Here is a 13,663-nt window from a genome sequence, read left to right on the forward strand (position 1 = left end):
TTTAGGCATCAAGGGAAATGAAGGTAATCCACCGACAGTTCGCCAGGTGAAGTGAACAGTGGAAAAAGGGAAGGGAAGGTGGATGCAATTCATCATGAGACTCCTTTTATTTTGCACGAGTACGCCTGGCACAGCTGTTTGAAATGGCACCCCTCGCCTGCAGACTTTGGGGAAGGGCGCTTTATGAAGATGCATGAGTCGGAAAACAGACTATTAAAGTTAGAGAGAGTTCATTAACCTTGTAAAAGTAGGCTCTAGCTCCCATAAAGCGCCATATTTCAGGATTTTGCTCTTCATTTTTTATCATAAGTGCTCTTGATGGCCTGATAGTTCATTTCACACGTGACAAGCATTAAATGAGACAAAGAAAATAGGAGTTGGAGCCATGCACATGTGGCGGCTAATGACTGATTTTGTGGCCTGTTCTCAAGGAATTAAAGTCTGGCAGTTCATCTGGTTTTCAGCACTAAATCTCAAAGTGTATTCCCCCCCCCCCTTTTTTTTTTTTTTTTTTTTTTTGCTCACTGAAATGTAGCAACAACTCAAGCTGAGTACAAATTAGAAAACACAGAGGGTAATCACAATCAAGCAAGTTGGTGCCGGGCTAACATGTCTAATCATGGACAAATCAGAGGGGGGCCCTATGCTTAGCAATACGGCTCTATTGGTCCTCAAGGAAGGTGTTGCATCGGAAATGGAAGCAATGAATGAACGAAGATGGCAGCTTTGACTCTGAGACAGAGCAATTATAATTTTTCTACCATCTGGATAAGTCATCTGCTACCCCATGACTGTATAGCTGGTTCTCATAACCATCATCATTACCATACACTCTGCTGGAAGTTCCCCTTTGGGCTGACTCCACTTCAGATTTTTATCTTCAGAGCATCACTGCTGCAATGGAAGAAAAAAAGAGAAAATAAACATGCTATGAAAATAAACATGGACACGTCATGCGTGTTCCATTTTTGAGAAAAAGATTCGGAGGCCTGCTTTTTTTATTGGGCTGTTTGTGTTATTATTATAGCCTTGTGAAGTTTAGCAGCCAGCTCTTGCCGCACATAAGGGCAACCCCCTGCCAAATTATGGCAAGAAAATAATTCTGAGCAGATGTACAAGCATGCTTAGCAAAAAGTTAATATATGCAAATCACTGCTATTATTTGAATGTGAGGGGGGAAATAGACAAGAGTTGTCTCTGCTTTTTGTGTGTCAGATTTCTGATGATGATGGTGATCGCTTTGTGCCCCTGTAACAAAAAAACAACAACAAAAAAATTGTCCCATGAGAAAAACTAATTTAGCTTTAGAAAAACTTTTTTTTAATTGTTTGTGTCTCTTATCATAGTTACAGCATCAGGAACAAAAAAGGAGGCAAACGACTGTTAGCATGTGGAGAGGTTCAAGTGTGTCTGCTGGTGTCTGTCGCTCGGACAAGCGCGACGCCCTGCTGCGTTGCTTCCAGGGGATACTCCCACTTTGGCACCGAGCTGCTGGCAGCTGCATCCGTCTGCTGGGGGAGGCGGTGGCTGACCATCCAGAGGTAGGCTTAGTCAGCAGGGAAACAAATGCACAACACACACGTCTTCTGTCACAACGAAATGCCTAATGCATAGGTCTATAAACAACAAACGCAATTGTTTCCATATTGCACTAGTGCCCATTTGCTGGAGTTGAGACTGTGACTGTGTTGTAAAACTATAAACATTAAAAAAATGCTATAACTTAGCAGTGTTCACCATGGTGATGCTGAAGGATAAAAGCTGTTCCTTAGTCTGTTAGGTTTTGTGTTTATGGATCTAAAACGTCTGCCTGAAGGTGGGCGTTCAAACAATACATGACCAGGGTGTGAAGGGTCTAGAAGGATTTCCTTAATGTTCCTGAGACAAAAGGAGCTGTGTAGCTCTTCAAAATTTTTGCATCGGTTGAAAATTCCCATAGGCAAGTACCTCTGCAAATGCATGCTATTACAGTGTCATAAAATAAGCATTGGGAGGTACAGCCAATCAGGAAAAGGCTTAAAATGCAAGAGGATAGGAGCTAAAATGATTTGAGTCACATGGCAGATGAACTAAAATAAGTTTGTCTTTAAACTGCAAGTTCTTACATATACATCTCAGTAAAGTCCAAGTAAAGAAATATGGAGCTAAAAAGAGGTAAATCTCAAATCTCCTGTTCTGTTAAAAACAGCTGCACTGGACAAATGTTAAACCCGTGTAGAAGACAGGTTTTGCGTAGGATTACAAAGTGTGTTTTGAAGCTTCACTGCTTATTCTGGTCACTTGCTTCCTTTTATTTGCTGATGCCTCTCATTATCCAGACTGTAAATGAATATTTTCTTTTGAGCCACCGTTCCACTTTGTTGATGAAAGAGTAATTTCACTTCATCAGCGGTATACACCGAGCCAACCATCATGCAGATTGTTTGATACACTACAGTCCACTCTATTCCCTTAAATCATTTAAAGTTCCTCGTTGTTAATTGAGAGCTTCCACCGGAGAGGAAGTGATGTTTGTTTCAGTCCTCTGCGTACGCCTCAGCGTCAGATCTCTGCTTACCTCGCCAAAGCCTGATGCCAGCTCGTTATGCACATCCCTTGCACTCATTTGCGTGAAATCAGGAGATGAGAGGAATTAGTTCCTGTCTCTTTTACCCCTCCCCTCTCACCCCCCTTCATCTTCCTGTAGGAGTGCAGATGTGGTGGGTCCTTTGAGGGCCCATCTGTTGTGCTGCCGTAGCTTTGGCCCAGCCGGTGCCTGACTGGGGGCCAGATGATTAGGCTTCCAGCCAAGGCAATCCACCCAGGTAAGCCACGGTTTCAACACTCTGACCGGCCCTATCAAGGAGAGACAGGAGACGGGTGTTAGACCAAACACATCATGCGAAGCCCCGAGTGGAGCCAAATCCGGAGGAGGTTTTACACGGATATAGACAAGCTGATGACGTGAAAACCCTCAAGGTGTAACGCCTCAGCTCATTTCACTTCAGGTTCAAAGAGCAATGAGTTTTACTGCATTTGCCAACAGAGATGCTTTAACAGGTATGATATGTGAAAACACAGAGTGGAAACAAAGGCACCGCAGGCCAGAAGGCTATAAACTGCACTTTCTGATTATGTAGCAGCGGTCTGCGTACCCCTTCTGAACCTTTTACTGCTCGTCAGCCAAATCAAAAAAGGAAATGAAAACTTAAAAGAATATTAATGCCATTTTCTATTGTGCCGCACTAGTTTATTAGTTTCTCTCCAGCTGTGACCAGCAGAAACATTAGTAACTAAAAACCCATTATTCATCATCACAAGTGCTAAACAGCCAAATGACAGCCTGTTTAGAATAACAAATGAAGGGGCTGCATTTGCAATTAACAAGCTCAAGTGACCTTGTTTTGTGCACGGGGGTCTATTCTTTGGTTTGTGGCTGCTTTTTCTCAGAATCCTGAAAGATGTTTTGACTTTTGGCAGGAAAGTTATTTTTCTCTATCCTCTAGGACAGGTCTTTATTAACGTTCACTTTTTATTAGTAACACGGTCTGTATGACTAAGTATCACGTTGTTGGGCAGTTATTTTCTCCATTGATCTCAATAGAAATAAAGAACCTTGAACTTCTGGAGCCAGTGCTACGAGGAAAACAACTTCATTTCAAATCCAATTGACATTTACAACATTTCTCAATCCAAAAAAAGAAGACAAAAAACAGAGGATGGGTCTCTGTTCTTTGTCTGCTACGTCTAAAGACACAAGACAATAGTTTGTCCTTGAGACTCCTAAGATAACCTAAGCTGCCATGCTTCAATAAATGTTTCTGTGTATTATCAACACGTTATTTGGTTTATATGTGAGCATGTACATACACATTAATTTGTGTGCCAAACACAGTTTTACAGACTTTTTTTTTTTTTTTTTACAGCTTTGGCGTTGAGTTTAACGACCACATCAGCTGCTTAAGCCTCTCTGTGAGGGTCAGTCCAATATAGGGCCCTGGGGCCCTATATTGGACACCCCACCAAAGGATCAGAGCTTCTCACTGGATGCATGTGGAAAATGTGTAAACTCCAGGGGAGAGGACATAAGATCGGTTTTGCAGCCTTCTGATATATTTTTTAATATATTTTTTTCTTTTCCCTCTTTTTTTAATTATAGAATGAAATCTGTTCATTAAAAGATGAAATACTCTGTAGTTTTATGCATTTCTTTTCTTAATGTTTGACCCCAAGGAGCCATGCTGTCAGGTTTCTTTGATTTACTACCAACTGTTACTCTTTACATACCCCACCATTAATTGAGTTTATAAATGGATGGTGTAAACGTCTTTACACTGAAATAGAAAACCTCCCAAAATCTTCAGGTATTTTAATAAGTTATTAAGCAGTAGTTTTACTGGTCCAGCCACCTAAAAGTTGGACCAGTATACACTTTAATCCAGCAGAGCCTTAAAATATATAGGATAAAGTCCTGTGTTAATGTTTGCAGTCTAATCCCTTGGAGTAAAAAGTAAACATGACTAACATACATGTCCACTTATGCCATTTCTTTTTAAAACAGCTGGTTTTAACTGCAAGTCATACAAAGCTAGTACAGTAGAGTCCAGGAATAAAAATAAGTAGCTGGAAAAGAAGATAATAAAAGGTCCTCTCAAAGTCTTTAAGAAACACTATATGAGCAACCAGGTTGCAAACTATAGGACGGCCATTCTGGTGGAATACCAGCTGGCAAGTATTATACTAACAGCATGATGTGTTTCTTAAAGTGGCTGTGTAACAATCTGATCACCACAGAGCCCAATAACACAGATCAGGAGACCAGGCAAAAGTTCTTATTTGTTAGTTTTTGTGCACTAGAGATCAGTCGATTCAAGCCATAAAACAAAAAAGCAATCAGAAATGTACGTAAAGAAAAATGAACGAATGAAGCCAGGTACACAAGAGGTTTAACGTGAGCACATGTTGCAGTGCTTGACATATACATAGCAGTACACATAGAAACAGATAGGTGCAGCTCATTAAAATGGGGCAAACTATCACAAAGGCGTCCCAAAAGGTTGATTCTGTTCATGTGAATGTAGGCAAACAATCACAAGTTTCATTGTCATGTACAGATAAACAGTGTAGCCACATTTGGCTCGTGCTCCTCAGCTTTACATGAACATATAGAAGTGTGCAGTTATATTAAAGAAGAAAATAACAAGATACTAAAGTATTAAATATTAAGAGAATTTGAGACAATTGTTTGGTATTTACAGTTTGTGCAAAAAACTTGCAGTGAGGATTTAAAGTGGTTTAAAGTGGCAGTGTGTAGAGTCCAGTAGAGAAACAGGGGCAGGAAGTAAAGAAAAAAACTACCTTAAGAGCCGTGGCTGGTTATTACAGGTTGCATGCTGCTACTATATCTAATATTTTGCCTCATTTGCAACTAAGATTTATAGATTGAGTTCAGTAACATCAGTCAACCAAACAGCGACTTGTGCAGTCCCTCTAGCATCTAGATACTGGAATTAGGGGGGTGGCCACCTTGGCCAACATGACCTGATCCACTGGTTTGTGGATTCCTGTTATAAATTCCAGTTATGAGATGAATGTTTTCTACACTGCCAACCTCACTTGGGAACAAATAAATCTCCGACGCTTATAATAACCAAAATTTGGGGTTTCCAAGGTGCAGTTTGTATTCACCTAACATTTAAAAGAGACCTGGTTTGATATTAGGAAGGATATGGGTTGTAAAAAAAATCTGTCAAATCTTGCTTGTGAATAAGCAAACAGATGAAAACTTTTTTCCTAGAAAGACCAACATTTAAAATGCAGTTAATGTTATATTCAAAATGAGGAGGTAGCCCATGAACTCATCAGGAAAGGAGTTACAGGAGTCAGAGCCACAGGCAGATTTTCACCTTTGTAGGACTGGAAGTGTTTTTAGAACAGCTATCACCCTCTGGCACCTTTAGAAAGAAGGCAGGTTTAAGGCACTTCTGCGTTAGCTTCACTTTTTAGACCTGGAAGCTATGTCCATTTTTATACTGTCTATGGCTGGGCTTACCCTCTGCTATTTGAATCACTGTACTGTGTTTTTTCCCCCCCCGATTGGTGCCTTTTGGAGAATTTTATTAAAAATGTCAGATAAAAATTTTGACCTGTAGATGTTTGTGCTTCAGTTTTGGTGACTGGTGAACATCAAGTTTTGTTTACTGTTCTTTTGGTTTACTAAAGCAGAAATGACAGTGTGGTCTTAGGACCTGCAGCTTGCTGCCATCAACTGATGCAGTAGATTTTTCTTGTGGCACTCCACCCTCCCTCAAATTCTGTCACCAAAAAAAAACATGTTTAAAGTTTATGAGTGATACCACAGTGGCTACATCCATCTTTCATACAGTCTATAGTTATTGGCCTCCACTAGCTTCACTAACATCTTTAAATAGGTCATCATCAAAAATTCTGTCCTACCTAATTTTATATCTACTGCAATAGAGCATGTAGAAACTGATGGTTTGGTTACTGACAGACTCAAAGAGCTCCTTACTTGGCTGTAAACTCATAGCAAAATTATATCACTACTCCTCAGGCTTTGGGTCTTCATACCTGACAGTTACATGAGGAGAACCCCAACAGAAATCAAAGAATTTGTTTTTTCCCCATGTATCCCAGTACCCGAAGAAACCCTTAAATGTGGTTTCACATCAGTATACTGACAGTACTTTGGCTAGCTGCGCCTATGAATACACCAGTTGATCGCTTTTTCCAATGTCTGCTTCCAGATCCTTCCAGGGGATCCTTAAATCTGCTCCAAAGCCAGCAGGGATATGTGTCAGTCTGCCCAGATGGGAGACACCCAAATGAAATCCCTACCAGCAGCCTGATCCGCCTAAGCATGCCCATCTCGACGTGGAGCCGCAGCAACAGCAGCTTCAGTCTGAGGCCCTTCCAGATCACTGAGCTCCAGGAGTGGCAGAGGCCAGCTGCCCTGCAGATAAACCTCATTTCAGTCGATTGCGTCCTCAGTTTCATTCCATCGTTCGGCAACCAGAGCTGGGTGACCATCAGTGAGGGTCAGCATGAAGTCTGACAACAAAAACTGATTCGAAATCAACATTATTTTTCAGCTCAGCTCACTCTTTAAACTGTTTGTGACGTCCAGTTCAGGATAGTTTATTGCATGGCTTTTTAAATAAGTATGCACCAATGTGTACAGAAGCTGATACAGTTTGATATTGTGCAGATATTGACAGTTAGATCAAAATTCTAACAACTTAAGTTTGTCTCTTGAGTCTGTTGTTTACTAAAACCTAATAAATTGAAATAATAGGGTTAGTGAACACATTTCTTTTAGTTTGTTTTGAGCAGAGCTGTACAACAGGCACATGTCTAAACTGTATCTTCATGCATCAAATAATGCAGGTAAATAATTTAAGTAGAACGTTAAAAGGAATGCACTATACGTTCCTCTTAGACTTCTCCTTCATTGGCTTTTGCCTTTTTTCTCCAGTCGGGCATTTGTTATGAAAAGCATAGACTGTATGTGAAGGATGGAAAAGGCATCAGTGAAATCACCCATTTATTTCTGGGCTCCACATTTTGAAGCCTCATTATTGATGCTTATTTCCCCCTTCCCTCGTTTATTTGTTTATTCTTTTTTTTCCTTTTTTTGATATTTTTTACTTACATTACAAATTCTATTATTAGACAAGGATAACCTAAATTAATAAATATTGCAATTTCTTTAATTATGATTTTATTCATTAAGGAGAAAGAGTAAATCTATCTGGCCCTGTATTTGCTCCCTAAAACTAATAACTGGTTGTCCCACCCTTGGCAGAAAGAACTGCAATCAAGCCTTTACTGTAACTGGCAGTAAGTTTTTCAGTTTGTTCTGTGAAGGAATTTTTGGACACTCTTTCTTGCAATTTTCTTTTAAAAATGCAGCCAAACTGGATGGTTTTCAAACATTTGTCACCTTAAAGCATTTCAGTCTGATTAGACTCCCGACTTTGACTTTGGCTCTTTCAAAACCTTCATTTTGTTTTTTTGCAGAGGTGGACTTAATGGTGCACTTCGGATTTCCTTGTTGGATTAACCTAAGTGGACTTGAGCTCTATAGCACAAACTGATTATTCTCTTTCACGTTTTTCTGGTGAAGAGAAGACTTCATTAAGGTAATGGCCGGCCACTTCGGTGAGGGTTTCACCATTGTTCCAATTTTTCTCTATTTGTGGGTGACGCCTCTCACCGTGGTTCTCTGGACTCCCAAAGCTTTAGAAGTGGCTTTATAATCCATTCCAGACTGTCAGATGTCAATGACTTTGTTTCTCAGCTGTTTCTTTAGATCATGACACGATCGGTTGCTTTTTCAAATCTTTTAGATTACATCACTTTGTCAGACAAACTTTTAATTTACACACGGTTCACGAGGCGACCCGGGATGCAGACATTACTGAAGTGAGGGAGCTTTATTAATGGAGGGTGAACATACAAAAGGCGAGGGTGGCGAAAAACAGAACAGAGTAACCTAAACTGGGAAAAGCTAAGCAAAAACAAACTTGAAACCTTGAGACATGAAACAGAGACACAGGGAAACCACATAGGATGACAGAGGGAGATACAAACACTATTTTAAGTGCCACGTCTAAATATTCCTTTAATGCTAATAAGTTGTGCATTTTTAACACATGGCTCTGTCAGGACTGTATTGTTCCTGTGAAATGCAGGAGCTGCTGTGCTGGCTTCATATTTCAGCTGCTTAGGATGACAATTCGAATGCAGACTCTTTCAGTCATGGGACTGTGGCAAAATTCACCATCTTGAGCCACGACTATTGAGTTTATCTTTCAAAGGAAGAAAGCAAATGTATGCAAACAAACTGCAAGTTTTATGTATTTGTTATCCACATAAATAATCTATGGCGGTTTTATAATAACAAACCAGCAACTTCTTGGCGATTCTTTACATGCATCTCTTGGTGATTTCTTCTCCAATTAAGCTGCCACCAGGATTAAAGTTTGGGCAGAGGAAGAGAAATGTTTCACTGTCAAGGTACCTGTGGAGACGGATAGATTAGCGGGGATGCAGACTACCACTGGATGCAGTGTCATAGCTACTTTATGCGGTGCTGGAAAAATTGAGTTACTCATTACTGCTATTGTCGTGGCCATGGCAGCATCTAGACCTGCTTACCTTTCTTCTCTCTACCTTTTTTTCTTTTTACTATTCTGACCTTTTCCCACCTCTTTTTCATTCGCTCCGTTTCCAAGGATGTGCACCCTCAGATATCTCAGGCTGAGACTTTTACCGATGCACTTGCTCTCCATCATCTCAGCAATCAGCTGTGTATTTACCTCCAGTGAAAAACTAGTGACATGTTACAACTCTCTTATACTTGCCTTCATGTCTCATCTCCTTTCCGGGTGAACAGTTAGTCTCAGTCTGTTAGACTCTCTCCATTGGCTGGCGTTTTGAGTCAATCTGTACTCATTGGGCTTCTCTCCTAGCAGGTAAACTCTTACTAAGAAATACTCTAGCTGCCTGTTTATTGGTTGTCTAATGTTATGCACGACATTCACAGCTTATTGAAAGAAATTGGAGAAAGTTTTCTATTAAATCATCTTTCTGACATGGTTGTCCCAATATCTAAAGTAACCTCCTGTTACCTCCTGAAGCCAAATCATCACAACTCAGCTTCCAAAAAAAGTTTTTTTTTTCAGTAGTATCTTTTAACTTTTATAGCTAGAGCACAAAAACCCACATCTGGATAATCTTATTGTCCAACTCAAGTGTCCTGTTATAAAGCATAACAATGATTTATATAGTGATGTATCAGCACTCATTCATTCACCTTTATACTTACTCATTCAGCAGAAACATCAGTGCATGCAATCGCTCCTTTCTGTGTGGGAGCACTTCTCTGTTGCACTTGTGAATTGCTTTTTCATGCAGTCCACCTCAAAAACTCGGGCTTCAGTCAGCGTAGATGGACCATTGTGTCATTTTGATTGATTTTTTTGAGAAATTTGAGAAAATCCATTGCTGTGAGTCAGTGGAGGTCAGATATAAAGACAGGGGTTACCTTTGCAGAAATTTGCCTTTATCTTTATCATTTTTATTTGAGTCTAGACACTTTTGCTGAAGACAAGCAGTAAAATATTCTCCTTTCAGTTTCAGTGAGGAATGATGAACCGCTCGCATGCTGAGGGGCATTGCAGAAAAGATTAACTAAAGTTAATTCAAGTCAACTTTGGCCTTAAGAAAATGATACTAGGGTCAACGGGGTGCTGCTAACCTCAGGCAGTTGGCTCTTGGTGTTAATTTGGATACAATTTATATTCAAATGTATAAATCCATGACATTTGCAAACCAGTGGAGGAAAAAAAAAACAAATTTGTGGCTCTGGAATCCATGTCAATGCTGATTTTAAAATGAGCTCTGTCAGCAGAAAAAAGTGGCCATGTTTAGTAAATCCTGGGACAAATGCAGTCAAATCCTGTGCAGACTTACTGCCATAAGTCTGAAAGACTTTTTTAATCCAAGCCTTTCTCAAACAATAAATAGTGGCTCATTTTGGTGAATTACTCCATATTTATTCCTCTAATGAGCGTGTAATTGAATATAAATGAATAAAAACAACTGGCTGCACAGATTGTGATGTAGTTTAAATTTTAAATGAAGAAAACTGGGCAGTTATCTTGCATGTTCCCTCTGTAGTTGGTTTGGTTCTCTTCAGGTACTTGAGCTTCCTCCAAATGGCTTCTGTGCTCTCCCTTGGAGGTTGAGGAAGATATTATTTGGGAGGCACTCACATCCAAAGCTGCCAGTTGTGCTGGTTTGGGGTTCTGACCAGAAAGCCTTCTGTATGTTTGGTGAAGTGTTTTGGCCATGTCCTACTGGGAAAAGAGTCCTGCAGCAGACCAGGACATGCTGGAGGGAACCCGTCCTTATCCTTCAAGAAGAACTGGAGTAAGTGGTTGAGGAGAAAGAGGCGTCTCTGCTTAGACTGTTACCCTAGAAAATGGCAAAACGTGGACAGAAAAACAAATTCTAAAAAATGCCTTTTTATTTGTCATCATGGGTTTGAGAGTTGTTTGTTGTGAATAATTGAATTCATTCAGAAATAAATTACACTGTGCAAAAAACGATGAGGTCAGACTGCTTTCTGGAGCAAAGCTGACTGTGTTTAAAAAAAGATTTAATAATGATCCATGCGATGTATCAGCCTTTTCAAACAATGTTTTATAGTAGGGCACATTCAGTGCTGGTTTAGATCCTTTTGTTGGATTTGTTCACAATAAGAAAAAAAAATTAATAATGAATAATAGGCATGGGAGAGTAACAAACACGTCACCACAATTGAAGCAAGCTGCTGTCATCTCCAGGCGCTACCACCAAATCAACCACAGACAAACAGATCAATAGCACCAACTTGTTGAAAGGTCACTGTGGTGAAAACACCTCTGAAGAGTCGTGAAATTAGACGTGAAGTTAAAAAGGCCGTCAAACATCACGCATCATGGCTGTTTACCTCCCAGCTGTTTATAATAAGCAGTTTTTGAACCAAGATTTAAGCAGCATAAAAGCATTTCTGTTAATACCCTGAAACCTTATATCCCCCACAGTCTCCTTTAAAAGAGGCTGCATGCTATGCACAGATTATACATGAATCAGAGATTGCCACTTACTCATCTTTCCTTAGCTCAAGCACATATTTACTGACAGATAATGCAAACAATAATTCATGGGTAAACATCTTGGTTTACAGTGATTTCTAGAGCATTTTATCCTTTGTTAACAGAATGCAGAGGGGGTGGAATATTTTTTCCAGTTCTGTTGGCTGTTGCTGCGTGCGTAGAAAGTGCGATCATTTCCATTGTTCCCAGTGAATGCATCGTCTCTCCTTTGTGACCTGATTTGGCACCACCCCTGTCGAAAAAGCGCCCCAAACACAAAGGTGGTAATGCTCGTGCCTTGGAGGGTCTCTTTGTTAAGCCGGTGGGAGTTTGATTTGCCACGGGGAGGAAGAAGGAAGCATTCCACGGGGAACGAGGCCCTGTTTTGCTTGCCCTTATTGCAAAGCATAAGCTGCAAACAGAGCCGGAGGGAATTGAGGAGGTCAGGCAGCCTGATCAATACGCACATTTCCTCGCTAACCATGTTGAATATGTATGGGAGTGTTCTGCCATGCAGCATCTATTTCCCTCTTTATTTCCTACTTGAATGACACTTTTGTGTGCCCTGGCAACAGTCCCATATCCTTCAAAAAATGGCTCAATTTGGAAGGGAGCTACAGTATGAAACACCTACATCACATCACATTCTTTACAGTAGCTGAAGCAAGTATATAGATTTAGATGCTTGGAAATAATCTCAGACCTTGAAAATTGTTTCATTAATATATATGCCACGAGAAGAATATACCGACTCAGCCCATAATTTATGGAATAAAGACAACTTAAGTGAGGAAAATATAGTTCAAACTTTCTTGAAAATGTGATATATATGGTGTCTGTGCAGTTTGTGATAGTTTTAAAAAAAAAGTTTTTCTTTTTTTAAAGTATATGAACTAATCGTGTCTGAAATAAATAAATACAGATATATTCTGCCAGTTCATATGTTTCCTCAACCTGTATAACAGAAAATCAATCAGTGCACCTGCCTCTGGTTCCACAGAGAGCGTTTATATTTTACCTCAGGATTCTTCCACATCTGGACAAGAAATTAAAGCATTAGTAAAAGCTGCTGTTGCTACGAAGGTTTCTGCATTGTTTCGTTAGTTTTTACAAATAGTGCCAGCTGTACAAAACGTCAAGTGGCTGCTTGAGACTGCAAAACTAAGCCTACCCCCAGAAACACCTGTATTAAAATGTACACTTTTTCCTGTGATGAACATTTTTTCTTTACTCGCCTCCACATTCATTCTTTAGTTATTATTAATTTCAGGCTCCTTTTCCACAATGTCTAATAACCTGTTTCCTTTCTGCCACTTCCTGTAACTGGTCCTGCCGGAAATTTCTTCCCATTAAAAGGGAGTTTTTCCTTCCCACTGTTGCCAAGTACATGCTTACAGGGGATCAAGTGATCGCTGGGGTTTTCTCTCTAGTATAGTAGTGCCTTTATCTTACAGTGTAAAGTGCCTGTTGTGCTGGAGTGACCAACACAACCACAATGACAGACTTGCATCAAATGCTGGTTGAACAATAAAATTCCATCACACAGCAGTGTGTGGTCAAGCTGGTGACCAGCCTGAGGAGGTGCTAGGCTGTTGTGTGTATTTTTCTTCCACATACTGAGGCCCCTGTTTGTTAAATTAATACATTTTTTAAATTGCTACTAAACAAGAGTCAATAGCAGGATAAGACAGTTGGCATTTTCAGAGAAGATTTTGCAAGCACAACCCACATACTCAACTCTGCTCTGCTGCTCAACCTATAAGTGTATTTTCCTTACAAATAAAAAGGCTTTCCAACAGTGTCAGATTTATTTCCAAGAAGTATTGTTACAACAAATAAATAATTGACCAAGCATAAATCCCCTATTTTTCCTGCTAAGTTTATTTACTTTTTAATGTGATGGGAAAGGAAAAATAAAAATGTCACACTGTGGTATGGTGAACATCTTTCAGTCTACAAAATTACTGGTAGTGGAATTTCACCTCATACAAGTATTGGAAGTATTAGTTGGTTTTATTTCT

The sequence above is a fragment of the Simochromis diagramma genome, unplaced genomic scaffold, assembly GCF_900408965.1.
Source record: "Simochromis diagramma unplaced genomic scaffold, fSimDia1.1 OVJJ01000602.1, whole genome shotgun sequence".
NCBI lineage: Eukaryota > Metazoa > Chordata > Actinopteri > Cichliformes > Cichlidae > Simochromis > Simochromis diagramma.